Genomic DNA, 21343 nt, shown 5'->3' on the forward strand with positions numbered 1-21343 from the left:
CTTCATCAGGGTCCACCGGGCGATGGCCGCCACGCCCCCTGTCCTCTGTAGCGTGAGGAGGGGATGGGTGAGGTGACTGGGCTGGCCTATTTGCTAGACGGGCCATAATGCCCAGTAGAATAGGCCTTTTACCTTTTTGTTTTTCTGTTTTATTATTTCTTTACTACTTTGCATTTTATTTGAGCCACTAGAAGAGTTTTGTTTAATAGAAAACTTGGCACAAAAATACAAGTCAATAACCTGGGTTGGACAAAAAAAAGTTCCAAGAAATTGGGAGTGTTCAATTATTTTTAGAAATTGAAAAGCTCAAATAATTGGCTGATGATCCACTGAATAAAATTCCAGAGGCACTGTGGGAATCCAAAAGAGGTTGTTTCGAACATGAAAAATACCAAAGATTATTTGCCACACATTGAACATTTTAGATTTTATGTTTGAGAACTTTGTTTTGACTTTAATTCAAATTTGAATTGGGACCGGATTCGAACCAACACGAACTTAACAACAGTAATCATGATGACGTTGCATCATTAGCAGGGAATTACTGTAGCTTAATTATCCGGGTGTAACAATTCTCCTCCACTACAAGAAATCTCATCCCGAGATTTAAGGGGTGGACTAAGGGGGAAAGACTCGGGAAGACGGAGCTCAACACAAGATAGGTACCTGGGGCTATCTCAATGAATGTGGCTTAGAGGCACCACTCAAGTTGAAATTCAAGAAAGTCATCGAGACCAAGGCTAGAAGGTGCAATAAGAAGCTTCAAGCGGATCGAAAATCTTACAATATCTGAAACAGAGTGTAAAAGGGGTTCAGAGCATCGAGCATAAGTATTGCATCTGATATCAGAACAGATCACAAGAAGGTGGCTCGTGAATTACATACGAAACCAAGCGTGGGGAACAATTTTGAAAGAGAGGGATGTAGAGGAGAGTCAGGTTTTGATCGTATGGAACTGTGGGTTATGGGCCCACCATCTGGGTTAAAAGCAGGAAGGGTGCTAACATTTGCACGGTAATGATAGCAAGGCAGGTCAGAGGACAACCTGTCAGTTATGTTGGCAACAACGTTGGTACCAAGGGCGAGGGACGAAGAGAACCATTTTCCTATTTGTTAAGACGAGGCAGACTAATAGGCAAAGTTCTCGTCCATCGGTGGCTACTGTAATGTCATCAACAATAGTAACAAGTTCTTACTGACAGAGTTTGTACACCAAGGTGTTTACATAAGTAGCGAATAATCACTGCTCAGATATGTTAGGTTACAAGAAAGGTTAAACGAAACAACGGAAAGGAAAGTGTAGAGTTGAACCAGTTATCGGTGTTCTCGAGTGTCTAACAACTCAGAACCCGTAGAAAATTTGAATCGGCGAGAAATAATAGTTGATGAAGAACTCATAAGAAGTTATGTAGTTCCGTGATATTCTTGAGATACCAGAGGGTAATACTCGAGGGTATAGCAGAATAGAGGTTGGACAGGTGAAATGATCTACAGAAGACAAGTACTCCCACTTGTCCGAGAAATGAAATCAAAGAAGAACAATATGGTCGGAACCATGGTTGTAAAGGCCAAATATAGATACAAGATGAATTTATCACAAGGGGATTATTACTATTACAAGAAGCTTCCATGATAAGTTCCACATCGGGTCCATGGGCATGAACACAAAGGTTCAAGGTCGACTCCCACTTCTCTAATGTACAACTTTCCATTCACTTCTCGCATTCGAAGAAGTTGTAGCATTGAAATTTTACCTGGCGAAAAGCCAATAGAGTATAACCTGCATAACTTTCGAGTTCACCCGGATTTACGGAAGACATAGAGTCAACCCATCGGGGCATATTAGGAACAAATTCCACAAACTTTAGGAATAAATAACTCAAGCTCGGAAGCAGAGCATGGTTGACAAAAAGAGGTGATACAATTTACCAAAGGCATTATGTATCCGGGGAAAGGCTCACAAGGTTACTGAATAAGAACGTTGTCGGATAAAACCCAACAAAGCACCTGGAGGTCCACAATGGATCTGACGTGAGTATCGGTACTAAACCAAAAGAAGAAAGAATGCAAGAGGCTAGGTTATAGAAACAACTGACTAATTCAAAGCTCAAATGCAAAAGAATATTTCCAAAATGGGGGATCAGACACAGAGGCTCTGATCAAAGACAAGTAAGTAGAATAGACATAGATTGATAATCAATCAAGGTTTGATTCGCCGAACACCAGCTCATGTCCGGAGTGATGTCCGAACCAAGGGGAGAATTTTAAATAGGACTGATGATCGCGATCAATCGCAAACGAATCGAATCAAATGCTCAAAATTACGATGTTAAAGGATGCTAATGAGTATTGCTAGACAAATGGAAGTAACCATAATGCAAGCAGATAAATATTGGCAGAGCAATAATTAGAGAGGATTATCGAAAGGTCGGATGGTATTCCAAAGTATCTTGTGAATCACATGAAAAACTGCGGATGAACGGATACTCGGCAAGCGCGAGTAATTATCCGTAGGGGTATTCATGTGGCAAGGAACTTCAGGGTAGTAAGCATAAAGAATTCCCGGAACATCGAAGGATTTTTCAGGACATCTTGTAATAACAAGAGCAACAAGGGATGAAGGTATGAACGACAACATAGGTAGTTACGCATAAGGATTTTTCGGTGGTAGGGATTGCAACGACGAAGGGTACAAGGGTCTCGAAACAGTATCGGAGAGTATCTTCAGAATCTTCTAGTGCACCAAGCCATCATCTGGAATGAAGGGGCTCTCTGGGAGAAGTATTTACGAGAACCTAGAGTTATAGTTTGCAAAACCATTTAACCCGAATAGAAGAGAGATCAGATTCCCAGAGTATAGATGAGGAATAAAAGATCCTAATACCACCCGATGGCGACGTGGACCCGTAAGCCACACAGCCATGTTAGTAAAACCATTTTTCAAATACTAGACTCAACTTCGGCCAAGGAGTTGGAAAGGGGGATCCTACAGGCAGTTGGCTCTGATACCAACTTGTGACGCCCCCGATTCAATCGTACACTAATCATACACGCAAACGTGTACGATCAAGATCAGGGACTCCCAGGAAGATATCACAACACAACTCTAAACACAAAAGAAAGACATACAAGCTTCATATTACAAGCCAGGGGCCTCGAGGGCTCGAATACAAAAGCTCGATACACAAGAGTCAGTGGAAGCAACAATATCTAAGTACATACATAAGTTAAACAAGGATGCCTTAAGAAGGCTAGCACAAAAGCAACACGATCGAAGAGGCAAGGCCTCCTCCCTGGGACCTCCTAACTACTCCTGGTCTTCGGCGGTCTCCACGTAGTAGCATCTATCGGCGATGGCATCTGGCTCCAGGGATCCACCATCTGGTTGCATCAACCAGAAAGAAGAAAGAAGGGGGAAAAGGGGTAGCAAAGCAACCGTGAGTACTCATCCAAAGTACTCGCAAGCATCAGATCCATACTAAGTATACACTGGTATCAAATGGAAGGTTTGTATCTGTGGACTGAACTGCAGAATGTCAGAATAGAGGGGGCCTATTAAAGACTAGCATCTTCAAGCAGCTCCAAGCATCTTGCAGCATGTAGAAGAGTAAAGAATAGCAGTTTAATATTTAACAAACATGTTGTAACATTAATGCCCAGAGATCCTTCCTCGACTCCCTGCGAGAAAGCAATCCCAGAGCCACATATCTCAAGTATCCATTTGTAGTTGTATAATATCAGGATATAAGTCTGAACGTCCATTACCGTGGACACGATATTCGAATATATATCTTCCCTGCAGGGGTGCACCATGTTACCCAACACGCTCGATCACTCTGGCCGGACACACCTTTCTGGGGTCAATGCCCGCCCTCGGAAGATCAACACGTCGCAGCCCTACCTAGGCTCAGTAGAGAGGTCCCCGCCGGTTTACATCCTAAGCACTCCGGGATCTTGGGCCCATCGCCCACAACACTCTGGGTCATTGCGAGCAGGGTGGATACCAGCACCGCCTCGGACGACCAGCATGATCCGACCATGCCGCACTGCTGAACTGGACGTCTGACAAAGCTTCGGTTGATACTGCGACGTCGAGACCCATATCTATTCTCGCGTGGTTAGTGCGTAAAGGCCAGAGGCCAACTCAGAACAAATACCCAAACCATACTGTATTATTTACTTGCGGAGACGAGCAGAGACTCACGATCGAAAGTGACCCCGTCGCCCCGTCTCGTGGACTTACGACAAGGGCCTAGAATGCCCGGTCGTGCCACGTAACCATCTTGCAGGTGCTCTTCGGGCCCGCCCGACTTTCCCAAAGGTCTCAAGTAAAGTCAAGGTAACTGTGTGTCCAGACATCAAGGGGAAAACCCGAGGAATCACCCCGGTGGATTCCACTCAATGTAATCATCAAGGTGAACATAAGAGGGACCACCCTCGAGGTTCACACTTGAGGTGTTGAACGACAGAGCCGTATCGGGAATGGTGAAAGAGGAAATCACCCTCGATGACCACGACCGAATAGCTACACTACAAAATTATCATCAGGAGTGCGTTATGAGGGATCACCCTCGGCACTCGACAGTAGCTCTACAAAGTCGAGCAACTAAAGGGGCGTGATGTGGTGTGAGGTGTCGGGCTCTGGTCGTCGATCACGTCGATCGAGGCGTCGATGATGAAGCAGGGGCAACAAGGACAAGTGGGGGTCACTGATGGATCACTAGCCAACCTATACTAAGCATTTAGGATAATTAGGTAGGTAACAATAAGAAGGTACAAAAGCAGGCTATGCATCAGAATAGGAGCAAACAATAACAATAGCAAAATCTAATGCAAGCATGAGAGTATAGAATGGGCGATATCGAGATGATCAAAGGGGGGGCTTGCCTGGTTTCTCAGACGAGAAGGACATTCGTCGTCGATGTAGTCGATCACAGGGGCATCAGTAGCGGTCTCGGGGTCTACCGGAGAGAAGAGGGGGAAGAAACAGTAAATACACGCAAACATATGCATAACAAGACAAAAAGCGGGGCTAGAGGTGTTCTAACGCAGCGCTAGGTGATACTGGCGAAGGAGGAAACATCCGGGAAAGTATTCCCGGTTCCGGACGTTTGTCAGACAGATGAACCGGAGGGGAAAAGTTGCATGTTTGCTATGATAGGGACGTGTGGCGGGTGAACGGACCGCGTATTCGGATTCGTCTCGTCGTTCTAAGCAACTTTCATGTATAAAACATTTTCATCCAAGTTACGATTAATTTTTATGAATTTTCAAATATTTATTGTTTTATGAAATTTCCTGGAATTAATAATAATTCGAGTCGACCAAGTCAAAATGACTGGTTAAAAGGGGAGGGTGTGGCCCACATGTCATAGGCAGCACCTAAACTATTCTTAATTAGATTAATTAGCATGGGGGCCACTAGTCATAGGTTAGCAACTAACCTAAAAAATATTTAACGTAACTAATTGATGATTAGAGCTAATCTAATTTGGGCTAGCCCCTTGTGGCAGTGGCCTAGCCGTGCCACTGTGTGGATGTGCATCACGCACAAGCAAACACATGCACATGGCCATGGCCGTGGCATGGCCAGGATGCGGCAAGAGTGGCGCCGGGGCCGCAGCTAGCAAGTACGGGCCGCGGTGAGCGGCGGCGCTAGTGGGAAGCAGTGGTGACATCAGCAATGAGCATCGGTAGCTAGGAGCAGCAGGCAATAGCAGCGGCAAGCTGTAGCACAACAACATTCAGCGGTAGCAAGCATCGGCAACAATAGCAGAGGAGCAGCAGCCAAAGCAGCATAGCAGCAGAAGCAGCAAGCAGAGCAACGAAGCAACGAGCAGCCGCCGTGGTTGACGAGCAGCAACAAGCCGTGGTTAGGCTACGCGCGGGCGCGCACAGCAGCGGTAGCAACAACGCAGGAGCAGCAGCCACACGCACACACGTACACGTAAGCAGGGGTTCGGGCACGACGGTGATGGCGGCCTACGGCGTTCAAATTGAAGGGGAGGAAAGGGGATTTCAGCGGAGGGCCTCACTTCGAGCGCGAGGCGTGGTTGGGGAGGCCGGCCGGGGAGGTCGTGGTGGTGTAGATCGATGGCGACGACGACGAGGCAGTGGCGGCCGAGGCGGGGAAGACGATAATGGCGATGGCTTTGCAGTGCCCCAGCTTGAAGCGGCACCCAGAACGGACCAAGACGACCGTGGAGGACCTTCTATACGTGCTCCTGAGTGACGGTGTCGACGTTGGCCGCGGTAACGATAGCGAAGAGCTCAATCACCATGGAGCTTATGAGCTCGAATTAGAGAGGAAGAGGAGGGGGCCGATGGGGGCGAGAGGGGGGAGAGGATGACGGCGTGCTAGGGTTTCGACCCGGGGCAACGGGGGAGGCTTATAAGCGGAGTCGGCTGGGTGATGGCCGCCACGGTGCCGTTGGCAGCGGCCGATGGCCGCCACGCCCCCCTGTCCTCTGTAGCGTGAGGAGGGGATGGGTGAGGTGACTGGGCTGGCCTGTTTGCTAGACGGGCCATAATGCCCAGTAGAATAGGCCTTTTACCTTTTTGTTTTTCTGTTTTATTTATTTATTTACTACTTTGCATTTTATTTGAGCCACTACAAGATTTTTGTTTAATAGAAAACTTGGCACAAAAATACAAGGCAGTAACCTGGGTTGGTACAAAAAAAAGTTCCAAGCAATTGGGAGTGTTCAATTATTTTTAGAAATTGAAATGCTCAAATAATTGGCTGATGGTCCACTGAATAAAATTCCAGAGGCACTATGGGAATCCAAAAGAGGTTGTTTCAAACATGACAAATAACCACAGATTATTTGCCACACATTGAACATTTTAGATTTTATGTTTGAGAACTTTGTTTTGACTTTAATTCAAATTTGAATTTGGACGGGATTCGAACCAACACGAACTTAACAACAGTAATCATGATGACATTGCATCATTAGCAGGGAATTACTGTAGCTTAATTATCCTGGCGTAACAAAGGGTGTCCATGTTGATGAATCTAAAATTGAAGCAATTAAAACTTGGCCCCAACCAACCAATTTCCAACAAGTGTGTAGCTTTCTTGATCTTGCGGGTTTTTATCGTTGCTTTGTGAAAGATTTTAGCACTATTGCCGCTCCTTTGCATGCCTTGAGTAAGAAGAATGCTCCTTTTGTTTGGGGATCTTTGCAATCCACCGCTTTTGATGAGCTCAAGTCTTTGCTTGCTCATGCTCCGATTCTTGCTTTACCCAACTTTGAGAAAACTTTTGAGGTTCATTGTGATGCAAGTGGTACCGGAATTGGCGGAGTTTTGATGCAAGAAAAACGAGCCATTGCATATTTTAGTGAAAAACTCTCCGGTGCTCAACTTAACTATCCCATCTATGACAAAGAATTGTATGCTTTAGTGCGTATGCTACATGTTTGGGAACATTATCTTAGACCTCATGAGTTTGTCATACATACCGATCATGAAATGCTTAAGTACTTAAAAGGTCAAACTAAGTTGAACAAGCGTCATGCCAAATGGAGTGACTTTATTGAATGTTTCCCCTATGTGATCAAGTTCATTAAGGGTAAGGAAAATGTAGTTGCGGATGCACTTTCACGCATATGCATGCTTGTCACTAAACTTGAGTTCAATGTTATTGGTTTTGAGCACATAAAAGACTTGTATGCTAATGACCCATCTTTTGCTAGTCATTATGCTAAGTGTTTAATGCATACATCTTGGGAACAATATTACATAAAGGATGATTATCTTATGAGAGCTAACAAACTTTGCATTCACGAGTCTTCTCTTCATTTGCTCCTTTTGCAAGAGGCTCATGGAGGCGGACTCATGGGACATTTTGGACGCGACAAGACATTCGCCACGCTCTCCAAGAACTACTTTTGTCCCAAGATATTCCGCGATGTCTCACGCTTCACCAATCGATGCTCTACATGTCGCAAAGCGAAGTCTAAAGCTCAATTCAATGGTCTTTACATGCCTCTTCCTATTCCTTATCAACCTTGGGAAGACATTAGCATGGATTTTGTACTTGGTTTGCCTAGAACTCAAAATGGAAAGGATTTTGTGTTTGTTGTTGTGGACTGATTTTCTAAGATGGCACATTTCATTCCTTGCAATAAGATAGACGATGCTTCACACGTTGCGAATCTCTTTTGTAGGGAAATCTTGCGACTCCATGGAGTACCAAAGACAATCGTCTCCGACCGTGATGTCAAGTTCTTGAGTTACTTTTGGAAGACGCTATGCGCCAAGCTCGGAATCAAGCTCTTGTTCTCATCCGCATACCATCCTCAAACCGACGGCCAAACGGAGGTGACGAACCATACGCTCTCCACTCTACTTCGCGTGTTGATCAAGATGCACATCAAGGAGTGGGAGGCGTGTCTACCCATCACCAAGTATGCCTACAACCGTGCAAGACATTCGACTACCGGCAAGTCCCACTTCGAGGTCGTCTATGGTTTCAACCCGTTGTCCCCTTTGGACATTCTACCTCTTGCTCTACAAGAGCGCACGAACCTCGACGCAAGTGCACGCGCAAGCTATATCAAGAAGATGCATGAGGATGCAAGGCACACCATCGAGCGCCAAGTACAACGACTAGCGATAAAGCTCAACGCCGTCAAGCAACCCATGATCTTCAACATTGGCGATCTCGTGTGACTACACCTTCGCAAGGACCGCTTCCCCAACGAATGCAAGTCCAAACTGCTACCTCGAGCCGATGGACCCTTCAAGGTACTAGCACGCTACAATGACAACGCCTACAAGATCGACCTCCCACGAGACAAGTACATCGTGAGCGACATCTTCAACGTCAAAGACCTCGCGCTATACCATGGTGATGAAACTTTCGATCCGAGGTTGGATCTTTCACAAGGGGGGCGGGGGAGATGATGCGGAGCATCCCTCGCTCATCCCCATGGACGTACCTACATCTCCCTCAACACCACTTGGACCCATGACAAGCGCTCGAGCAAAGGCTATTGAAGATAAGGTGAACTCGCTCCTCTCCGAACTCCCTCTCTCTACTCACGAGACATGGCTACTACCTCATGCGGAGACTCTGTGTGTGATCAGGTACTTGGAGGAGAGCCATGGACTAGCTACACTCAATGGCCAAGATTGCAAGGACACCAAGCATGAAGATCAAGAGGAAGGACTGCTTTGGAAGCTATAGGACCCGGACGACCGGCCAGGCACGGACGTCCAACCCCTGGAGAATGCTACAGCCGAGAGGACAGAGGCAGGCCAGAGCTACAGGCCTTGAATGACCGGCCCAGCCCGGACGACCAGCCACTCCCAGGCTCCGGACGATAGATCCCTTATGGACGACCGTGCCAGCGACCACAGAACAGAAATTACGGAAATCCGAAGGTGTCCGGACGACCGTGCCAGCGACCACAGAACAGAATCTGTGGACATCCAAAGAACCCCGGACGTCCAGGACCCCGTGATGAGGACATCAATACCATTGTTACATCCACAGCCCCTGCTGCTATACATATTGGACCAATTACTAGAGCTAGCGCACGCCAACTAAATTACTAGGTAGTTTCGTTTCTTGGTAATGATTCTAATGTTCATGAGAATATGATGCTGCCTAAATTGGATACATTTGTTTTGCTTACAAATGAAGGGCCTAACTTGGAGAAGGATGAACATTGGAGCAAGAACAAGCATGGAGATGATGGCATGCGCAAGGGGAACAAGAACGGAGTTCAAGTGATGATTTCAGGGCTTTGAAGCCACCATAATGAGTGCATGAAGCCTTGGACGAAATATACAAGATGCCACTTCATAAATTTCGTCCAGAGGCTATTCTAGGTGTTGCGTCACCTTTTTATTCTGCCAGGCCCAAGTAATTTCGAAATACATAAGTATAGGCTATGTTTAGAGTCCGTATGTGTGGGGAAACAATAGATAGGGTTGGTTTCAGACCCCTCCACCAAGGGCCACAAAATTCCCCCCCCCCTCTTCCTCCATATATACAGCCTTTAGGGCACCGTTTAGATTAAAGTTCGCCATAGCTACAACTTCGCGTACTTTGTTTGTGTTCAACGACCAGAAAATGGCGTCATAGAACCCCACCTTGATCAATAAAGCTTTCCTCTTATATTCGCAATATCCAGATTACAATCTTTGTTTCTTGCTTGTTCTTCATTTGCCTGCAGGAAACAGACCTTCATGGTCAGGTTGATCGTGCTCCGGCATGGTCAATAACCTCTCAGAGTTGGTTTAGCGATTGCTAAGGCGCGACGTCCTCGCACGTTCATAGTCGAATCGTCAAAGTCGACTTCCTCCAAAACGATAGCCACCATCTCATCGAAAGAAGGGACACCTTTGCCTCTGTCAAGTGGTATCAGATGTCCAGGTTGCTCGGTGAGATTTTACAGTTTTTCGTAGTTTAGATCGAGTCTGTTCTTCATACATATAGTGCACACAAAAGCCAAAAAAATTAGGGTTAGGTCATCATATCCGAACCAGTCTGAGCCTTTGCATAGTCTTTTCAGTCTTTTGCTTTGTTGAATTTGCGGTTGCATCATCGTGTCGAGTTGCTGGTCTTAGTGTCTAGTCCTTTAGAGTTTCGAGTTCTGTTCACAAGTTGTCACACCGCCGCCGCATCATCATCATCACCGCTGCCACATACCACCATCGTCATCACCGCTGCCATATACCACCATCGTCATCACCACTGCCATATACCACCATTGTCATCACCGCTGCCATATACCATATATTCACCGCCCTCGTGATAATCCAAGTCCACCTCCATCTGTGATTCACTACCCGTCCGTGTTCCACCGCCCTACATATATCCGCCACAAGTCCGAGTTTCCACCAGATTCATCTCCGCCACCAGTCCTAGTCTGAGTCCAGTATTTGTTGGTTTGATTTCGATTTCCATATCATGCCATACTCTGAGTCGTGACCAAGTCGGACTTCCCAACATCAGTGCCACCTGTACAAGAAAAATAGTTCTAGTTTCAAAAATAGTTCCAAGTCTGGAAAATTCTGGCTAGGCAATTTTTAGACCATTTGTAGACTTTTTCGAAAAAAAATTGTTGCGGCGCAAAAAAAAGAGGAAAAATAAGTGCAAAAAAGAGAAAAAAAATCAGAGTGTGCTCCTCCCTTGATTACGTGTCGCGCCGTGATCTTGTTAGTGTTCTAGGCTCACGTCTCTAGCATAGTCTAGCCTAGGATGAGCACAGTACCGTCGTTGAGCGTTTATTCAACTTTTCATGTCTGAATTGATTATTGCTGACCTTTTTGCTACCATATTATAAGCCTTCCCAGCTCCACATACATCTACATCGTGCGTTTGACTCTCCCTGGTAATCGCTCTATCCAAGCTTTGAGAGTTTTGGCTACAACGATTGCAGATCACCGCCTGCTGCTGGGTAAGAACTGGTAAGAATTTGAGTTTTGCTTGACGGATTTGTGACACCCACCACCACCACTTGTTAGTAGTATGTAGGATCATATTCTTGTGTGTTTCTATTGCTGCTAACCATGCCAGGATCACAAGCCGATGAGATTGACTGGGAGAACTTAACGAACAAGGAGCTTCATGATAAGTTTCAGCAAATGATGACTGAACAGGTGCAAGATGTGTTGAACAATTTTGAAGAGGCCATGGAGAAGATCACTGGCCTTGAGAAGACATTCGAAACAAAGCTCGATAACAGATTTAATGAACTGCTTGCGCGTCTTCCACCACCGGCTGCACCTGCCGCACCTCTGCAACAACAACAACTACTACTACCTCCACGTCGCGAAACAGCCCTCCGCCGAGCGAGCCGTGTCCTTCTTCAGCCTGGCCAAACTGTTGGTGCTGCTGTTGATATTTATGTGGCTCCTGCTGCTAATGCGGAGGATGATTATGCGGGAGATTACGAGGATGAGGTTGATCAAAATCAGAACTATGTGCAACCACCAGCACCACAACCACCAGGTCGTACACATGCAAATAATCACAATGGTAGGGCTCTCCCTCAGGTACGAGATCATGACCATCTTCCTAAACTAAAATTGAATATTCCACCATTTGAGGGTAGATATGTTCCTGATATATATATCTTACTTGGGAGTTAGAAACTGAACAATGATTTACATGTTTACAATATCCTGAAGAGAGACGGGTTGCTGCTGTTTGTGCTTTCACTAGTTTTGCATGTGTATGGTGGTCTGAACATTGTAGATTATATCCTATTCCTACTACTTGGGCTGCTTTGAAAACTGCTATGCGTACTCGTTGGGTTACACCATATTATCAATGTGAATTGCTTCAAAAATTGCAGCGCTTAAGACAAGGGAAAAATTCTGTTGAAGAATATTATCAGGAATTACAAACTGGCATGATTAGATGTGGTATTTCTGAGGAGAATGAAGCTATGCTTGCACGTTTTATGGGTGGATTAAATACGGAGATTCAGACCATTCTAGAGTATAAGGAGTATACTAATATCACTTGTTTATTCCATCTTGCTTGTAAAGCTGAACGTGAAGTGCAGGATCGACAAGCATTGGCGCGAACTAACTTTTCTGCAGGCCGACCTTCATCATGGACACCGCGTGCATCTTCTACTTCAACTGCACCAGCACCTCCATCAGGTGCCACCTCCAGCCATGATACAAGAAAGCAGGCACAACCACCATTATCTGCCAAGAGCGCACCTGTCGGGCCTGCACATAGTTCTTCTTCTTCGATGGCATCAACAGGGCACAAAAGTGATATTATTTGTCGTCGTTGTAAGGGAAGAGGTGATTATGCGAGAGAATGAAAATATCAGCGTGTGATGATTGCTACTGAGGATGGTGGGTATGAGTCCGCTAGTGACTATGATGAGGAGACTTTGGCTCTTATTACACGTGAAGAACATGGTGGAGATGATTCTGATCGTGAGACGCAATACATGGCTCCTGATGACACTGACAGGTATGAATGTTTAGTTGATCAACGTGTTTTGAGTGTGCAGGTCACACAAGCTGAGCAAAATCAGAGGTAGAATTTGTTCCATACAAAGGGAGTTGTGAAGGAACGTTCTGTGCGTGTCATCATAGACGGAGGGAGCTGCAATAACTTGGCTAGCATGGAGATGGTGGAGAAGCTATCTCTCACCACAAGACCACATCCACATCCTTACTACATCCAATGGTTCAACAACAGCGGCAAGGTTAAGGTAACACGTATTGTTCGTGTGCATTTTAGTATCTCTACATATGATGATTATGTTGAGTGTGATGTGGTACCTATGCAAGCATGTTCCTTATTACTTGGTCGACCATGGCAATTTGATAAAAATTCTGTACACCATGGTAGAAACAATCAGTATACTCTTGTTCACAAGGATAAAAATATTACTTTGCTTCCTATGACTCCTGATTCCATTTTGAAAGATGATATTAATAGAGCTAATAAAGCAAAACAGGAGAAAAATAAGAGTGAAAATCAGAGTGTGGCAAAAGAATTTGAGCAACAAATGAAGCCTAATAGTAAACCATCTAGTGTTGCTTCTGAAATTAAATTGAAAAGTGCATGTTTACTTGCCACTAAATCTGATACTGATGAGCTAGATTTAAGCAAATATGTTTGCTATGCTTTTTTGTGTAAAGAGGCATTATTTTCATTCGAGGACGTGCCTTCCTCTTTGCCTCCTGCTGTCACTAACATTTTGCAGGAGTTCGCTGACGTCTTTCCACAAGACATGCCACCGGGATTACCTCCCATTCGAGGGATTGAGCATCAGATTGACTTAATTCCCGGTGCATCATTACCCAACCATGCACCATACCATACCAATCCAGAGGAGACGAAGGAGATTATGCATCAAGTACAGGAGCTGCTCGACAAAGGTTATATACGCGAATCCCTTAGTCCTTGTGTTGTTCCTATTATTCTAGTGCCAAAAAAGGATGGTACATCACGTATGTGTGTTCATTGTAGAGGCATTAATAATATTACTATTCATTATCTTCATCCTATTCCTAGGCTAGATGATATGCTTGATGAATTGAGTGGCTCTACAATATTCTCCAAAGTTGATTTGCGTAGTGCATACCATCAAATTCGTATGAAATTGGGAGATGAATGGAAAACAAAATTTAAAACTAAGTTTGGATTATATGAGTGGTTAGTCATGCCTTTTGGGTTAACTAATGCACCTAGTACTTTCATGAGATTAATGAACGAAGTTTTACATGCTTTCATTGGACGATTTGTGGTAGTTTACTTTGATGACATATTGATTTATAGCAGATCTTTGGAAGAACATTTGGAACATTTACGTGTTGTTTTTATTGCTCTACGTGATGCACGTTTGTTTGGTAACCTTGGGAAGTGCACCTTTTGCAATGATCGAGTATCTTTTCTTGGCTATGTTGTTACTCCACAGGGAATTGAAGTTGACAAAGCCAAGATTGAAGCTATTGAGAGTTGGCCGCAGCCCAAAACAGTCACACAAGTGAGGAGTTTTCTTGGCCTCACGGGATACTATAGGCGTTTTGTGAGAGATTTCAGCACCATTGCTGCACCTCTCAATGAGCTTATAAAGAATGATGTGCCTTTTCTTTGGGTACCGCACAGGAAGAAGCCTTCACGGTATTGAAAGATAAGTTGACACATGCTCCTTTACTCAAACTTCCTGATTTTAATAAGACTTTTGAGCTTGAATGTGATTCTAGTGGAATTGGATTAGGAGGTGTGTTATTACAAGATGGCAAACTTGTTGCATACTTTTCTAAAAAATTGAGTGGGCCTAGTTTGAATTATTCTACTTATGATAAAGAATTATATGCTCTTGTTTGGACTTTAGAAAACATGGCAACATTATTTATGGCGCAAAGAATTTGTTGTACACTCTGATCATGAATCTTTGAAACATATTAAAAGTCAAGCTAAACTGAATCATAGACATGCTAAATGGGTTGAATTCATTGAGACGTTTCCTTATTTCATTAAACACAAGAAGGAAAAAGAAAATGTTATTGTTGATGCATTGTCTCGTCGCTATACTATGCTTTCACAACTTCATTTCAAAATATTTGGTTTGGAGACCATCAAAGATCAATATGTGCATGATGCTGATTTTAAAGATGTAATGCAGAATTGTAAGGAAGGAAGAATGTGGAACAAGTTCATCGTTAATGATGGATTTGTTTTCCGTGCTAACAAGCTATGCATTCCAGCTAGCTCCTTTCATCTTTTGTTGTTGTAGGAGGCGCATGGAGGAGGATTAATGGGACACTTTGGCATGAAGAAGACAGAGGACATACTTGCTACACATTTCTTTGGCCAAAGATGAGACGGGATGTTGACCGTTTTATTGCTCGCTTCACTACATGTCAAAAAGCTAAGTCACGACTCAATCCTCATGGTTTATATATGCCTTTGCCTGTACCTAGTGTTCCTTGGGAGGATATATCTATGGACTTTGTTTTAGGTTTACCTCGAACAAAGAAGGGGAGGGATAGCATATTTGTTGTCGTGGATAGATTCTCGAAAATGGCACACTTTATACCATGTCATAAAAGCGATGATGCTGTTAATGTTGCTGATTTGTTCTTTCGTGAAATTATTCGCTTGCATGGTGTGCCAAAATACTATTGTTTCCGATCGTGATACTAAATTTCTTAGCCACTTTTGGAGATGTTTATGGGCTAAGTTGGGGACTAAACTGCTTTTTAGTACTACTTGTCACCCCAAACTGATGGACAAACTGAAGTAGTCAATAGAACATTGTCTACTATGCTTAGGGCTATTTTGAAGAATAATAAGAAAATGTGGGAGGAATGCTTTCCTCATATTGAATTTGCTTATAATCATTCATTGCATTCTACTACTGAGATGTGCCCTTTTGAAGTTGTGTATGGTTTCCTACCTCGTGCACCTATTGATTTGTTGCCTCTTCCATATTCGGAGAAGGTTAATTTTGATGCTAAACAACATGTTGAATTGATTTTAAAAATGCATGAGTTAACTAAGGAAAACATTGAGCGTATGAATGCTAAATATAAACTTGCTGGAGATAAGGGTAGAAAACATGTTGTGTTTGCACCTGGAGATCCTGTTTGGTTACATTTGCGTAAGGATAGATTTCCTGATTTGCCAAAATCAAAGCTAATGCCACGTGCTGATGGTCCCTTTAAGGTGTTAGAGAAAATAAATAATAATGCATATAAACTTGAGCTGCCTGCAGATTTTGGGGTTAGTCCCACTTTTAACATTGCAGATTTGAAGCCTTATTTGGGTGAGGAAGATGAACTTCCGTCGAGGACGACTTCATTTCAAGAAGGGGAGGATGATGAGGACATCAATACCATTGTTACATCCACAGCCCCTGCTACTATGCATACTGGACCAATTATTAGAGCTCGCGCACGCCAACTAAATTACCAGGTACTTTCGTTTCTTGGTAATGATTCTAATGTTCATGAGAATATGATGCTGCCTAAATTGGATACATTTGTTTTGCTTACAAATGAAGGGAAAACTTGGAGAAGGATGAACATTGGAGTAAGAACATGCATGGAGATGATGGCATGCGCAAGGGGGACAAGAACGGAGTTACAAGTGATGATTTCAGGGCTTTGAAGCCACCATAACGAGTGCATGAAGCCTTGGACGAAATATACAAGATGCCACTTCATAAATTTTGTCCAGAGGCTATTCTAGGTGCTGTGTCACCTTTTATTGGGCCAGGCCCATGTAATTTCGAAATACATAAGTATAGGCTATTTTTAGAGTCCGTATGTGTGGGGAAACAAGAGATAGGGTTGGTTTCGGACCCCTCCACCAAGGGCCACGAAATTCCCCCCTATTCCTCCATATATACAGCCCTTAGGGCACCGTTTAGACTTTGGGTTTTGTTTAGATTAAAGTTCGCCATAGCTGCAACTTCGCGTACTTCATTTTTGTTCAACGACCAGACAAAGGCATCATAGAACCCCACCTTGATCAATAAAGCTTTCCTCTTATATTCGCAATATCCAGATTTCAATCTTAGTTTCTTGCTTGTTCTTCGTTTGCCTGCAGGAAACAGACCTTCGTGGTGAGGTTGATCATGCTTCGGCGTGGTCAATAACCTCTCGGAGTTGGTTTAGAGATTGCTAAGGCGCGACGTCCTCGCACGTTCGTAGTCGGATCGTCAAAGTCGACTTCCTCCAAAACGATATCCACCATCTCATCGAAAGACGGGACACCTTTGCCTCTATCACCCCGCGAGCCTCCGGACGACCGGCACCCCACGGACGTCCGGACCCTGGCTGCATCCAGCTGCGGACTGAGGCCCATGTACCCCTTCACTTCGCCCCTCTTTTACACTAAGACTATAATAGACCACTCCCACCTCTTAGATAGGGTTAACATTGGTTTAGCTCATTGAGATAGAGCATTGCTCATCCATACCGGATCTACTCCTCGTGAGGGACCGCACCTATTCGGAGAAGATCCACCCGGATTAAAGACCTCCATCCGGAGAAGACAATCAAGACTTTCTCACGGAGAAGAATGGTTACTCTTGTATCGTCCCTTGTTGACTTTGGATCTCGTGTTACTTTGTGCCTCGATGATCTAGCACTTATGTGATCTATCTCGTGTCGGTTGAGTGATTCTCTTGTTTTCCCCCGTGATTTCCCTTATGTTCTTCCGCGCGTTCTTCGTGTTCCCTGTAGGGATCCTCTCCAAACGTGAAAGATCGGCTCCTAGGGTTCCGCCCTACATCAACTTGTATGTGAATGATCCTTCCTTTGCTACTCTATATGCTAAGTGTTTGACGCATACATATTGGGAACGATATTACCTCAAGGATGATTATCTTATGAGAGCTAACAAACTTTGCATTCCCGAGTCTTCTCTTCATTTGCCCCTTTTGCAAGAGGCTCATGGAGGCGGACTCATGGGACACTTTGGATGCGACAAGACATTTGCCACGCACTCCAAGAACTACTTTTGGCCCAAGATGTTCCGCGACGTCTCACAATTCACCAATCGTTGCTCTAAATGTCGCAAAGCTAAGTCTAAAGCTCAATCCCATGGTCTTTACATGCCTCTTCCTATTCCTTATCATCCTTGGGAAGACATTAGCATGGATTTTGTACTTGGTTTGCCTAGAACTCAAAATGGAAAGGATTCCGTGTTTGTTGTTGTGGACCGATTTTCTAAGATGACACATTTCATTACATGCAACAAGATAGATGATGCTTCACATGTTGCCCATCTCTTTTGTAGGGAAATATAGCGACTTCATGGAGTACCAAAGACAATCGTCTCGGACCGCGACATCAAGTTCTTGAGTTACTTTTGGAAGACGCTATGCGCCAAGCTCAGAATCAAGCTTTTGTTCTCTTCGGCATACCATCCACAAACCGATAGCCAAATCGAGGTGACAAACCGTACACTCTCCACTCTACTTCGCGTGTTGATCAAGAGGAAAATCAAGGAGTGGGAGGAGAGTCTACCCATCGCCGAGTACGCCTACAACCGCGCAAGACATTCGACTACCGACAAGTCCCCCTTCGAGGTCGTCTACGGCTTCAACCCGTTGTCCCCATTGGACATTCTTCCTCTACCACGACAAGAGTGCACCAACATGGACGCGAGTGCCCGAGTGAACTACCTCAAGAAGATGCATGAATATACAAGGCACACCATCAAGCGCCAAGTACAATGACTCGCGACCAAGCTCAACATCAACAAGACACCCATGATATTCAACATTGGAGATCTTATGTGGCTACACCTTCGAAAGGAACACTTCCCAATGAACGCAAGTCCAAACTTCTACCACGAGCCGATGGACCCTTCAAGGTGCTTGAATGCTACAACAACAACGCCTACAAGATCGACATCCCACGTGACAAGTACTCCATGAGCGACATCTTCAACGTCAATGATCTCTCCCCGTACCATGGTGATGAGGATTTCGATCCGAGGTCGGATCTCTCCCAAGGGAGGGGAGATGATGCGGAGCTTCCTACGGTCATCCCCATGGACACTACTTCGACTAATCAAGCTCCAAGTGGACCCATGACAAGAGCTCAAGCACGTGCTATTCAATCCGAGGTTAACTCTCTCCTTGTTGAACTTCCCTTTGACCAACTTGAGACATGGCTACTATCTCAAACGGAGATGCTTTGTGTGCTTAGGTACCAAGAAAACAACCAAGGAGAAGGTACGATGCAAAATGAACATCAGGAGCATGGAGAGGGATTTTCCCAGCGGAGAGATAGGGGTACTACCGGTCAACTGCCAGTCCACCGGTACTACCAGTCAACTACCGCTCAACTAACGGTCAACCTTCTGTAATCAAAACGGTACAAGGCCGGTATCGCCCTGGTTTATACCGATAACTGCTAAAAGACCGGTACTACCACCCCAACCACCGGTACTACCGCTAATCCTGATAGAGGCAAAGGTGTCCCGTCTTTCGATGAGATGATGAATATCGCTTTGGTGGAAGTCGACTTTGATGATCCGACTACGAACGTGCGAGGACGTCGCGCCTTAGCAATCGCTAAACTAACTCCGAGAGGTTATTGACCACGCCGGAGCATGATCAACCTGACCACGAGGGTCTGTTTCCTGCGAGCAAACGAAGAACAAGCAAGAAACTGAGATTGCAATCTGAATATTGGGAATATAAGACGAAAGCTTTATTGATCAAGGTGGGGGTCTGTGATGCCTTTGTCTAGTCGTTGAACACAAACGAATGCGCGAAGTTGCAGCTATGGCGAACTTTAATCTAAACAAAACCCAAGGGAAAAGCTACTAGATGGATCTACTTATATAGGAGCAAGGGGTGGCAGCCAAGGAGGTGGGAGGACGTCCCAAGGTAGCTTAAAACTAACCCTAGGTCGTACAAGGCTCATGGTCCCAAGTGGAGGTGATGCAACAACTTTGGACTTGTAGCTTTTCCCTTGGGATTTGTTTAGTTAAAAGTTAGCCATTGCAACTTCGTGTACTTCATTTGTGTCCAACGACCAGACAAGAACCGCTTATGGATCCCCAGCTTTATCAATACTTCATATACACTCGCAATATTTAGATTGCTTTTATCATATTCTTGCTTGTTCTTTGATTGCTTGCAGGAATAGACCTTCGTGGTCAGGTTGATTGTGCTCCGGCGTGGTCAATAATCTCTCGAAGTTGGATTAGCGATTTCTAAGGCGCAATGTCGTGCATGTTTGTAGTCGGATCGTCAAAGTCATCTTCACCAAATCGATAGTTATCATCTCATCGAAAGATCGGGACACCTTTGCCTCTATCAAGTGGTATCAGTTTTCAGGTTGCTCGGTGAGAATTTCCAGTTATCCCTAGATCTGATTTATTTTCTTACCTATTATCCAAGAAAAAGCCACAAAAAAAGTTAGATCCATTCACCCTTTGTCCTAGATAGTCTGAGCCTTTGCAATTTTCTTTTCATTGTTTGCATTATTGAATTATCGGTTGCATCGTTGTGTCGTGTTGCTGGTCTTAGTGTCTAGTTCCTTTAGAGCTTCGAGTTCTGTTCACATTAGTCACGCCGCCGCTGCATCATTATCACTTCCGCTGTCCACCATCCCATCCATCAATTTCTACCACGTGCTATGCACTATTCATTGTCATAATCATAGTTGAGGTCATTCACATCTTCGCCTGATCCAATCTGCATCTTATCTAGTTTGTCTTGGAAAGAGGGAGAAAAAAAGATAGAGAAAAAAAGAGAGAAAAAAGGAAAGAAAAAAAAGAGAAAGAGAAAGAAAAAAAGTGTGAAAAAAAGATTAAAAAACAACATTCTGATCTATCTATTCTCAATCTCGTAGTTGAATTCGGATTGGATCTGTTTTGTGCATTGTTCAGTAAAACAGGCATAACTTTCTCATACGAAGTCCATTTTAAAATCCGTGAGTACTCAAATGATAGATAGCGACGAGACGCATCTAAATAGTTGCAGAAGCAAGTTTCATATTTGGCACCTTAAAATAGGCTTCTAAATAGGTCTTCTTGCCCTCCGAAGTTCGCGAACATATCTTATTCCAATTTTTCAAGCCAGTTTTAGAATTTTTTGACCCCTCATATCAACTCGGAATTGAGTGATTCTTTTTGCATTGGAAAGCTTTAGTTAGTAGCATTCTTTGAAAAAATTTATCTAAAAGTTGGCTCAAACTTTTCAAGAGGAAAGTTCGAGAGAGAGTTGTTGTATATCCTGCTTGGCAGTTGTTTTTCATCATTATCTTCATGCCGTTGTGATCTTCACTTATATCTTGCTGTCCAGAGCTACTTAGTATACTTCATTGATGCTAGTTGTGCTACACCGTGACCTCATTAGTGTTCTAGGCTCGCGTCTCT

This window comes from Triticum aestivum, chromosome 4B, assembly GCF_018294505.1.
Source record: "Triticum aestivum cultivar Chinese Spring chromosome 4B, IWGSC CS RefSeq v2.1, whole genome shotgun sequence".
In the NCBI taxonomy this organism is placed as follows: domain Eukaryota; kingdom Viridiplantae; phylum Streptophyta; class Magnoliopsida; order Poales; family Poaceae; genus Triticum; species Triticum aestivum.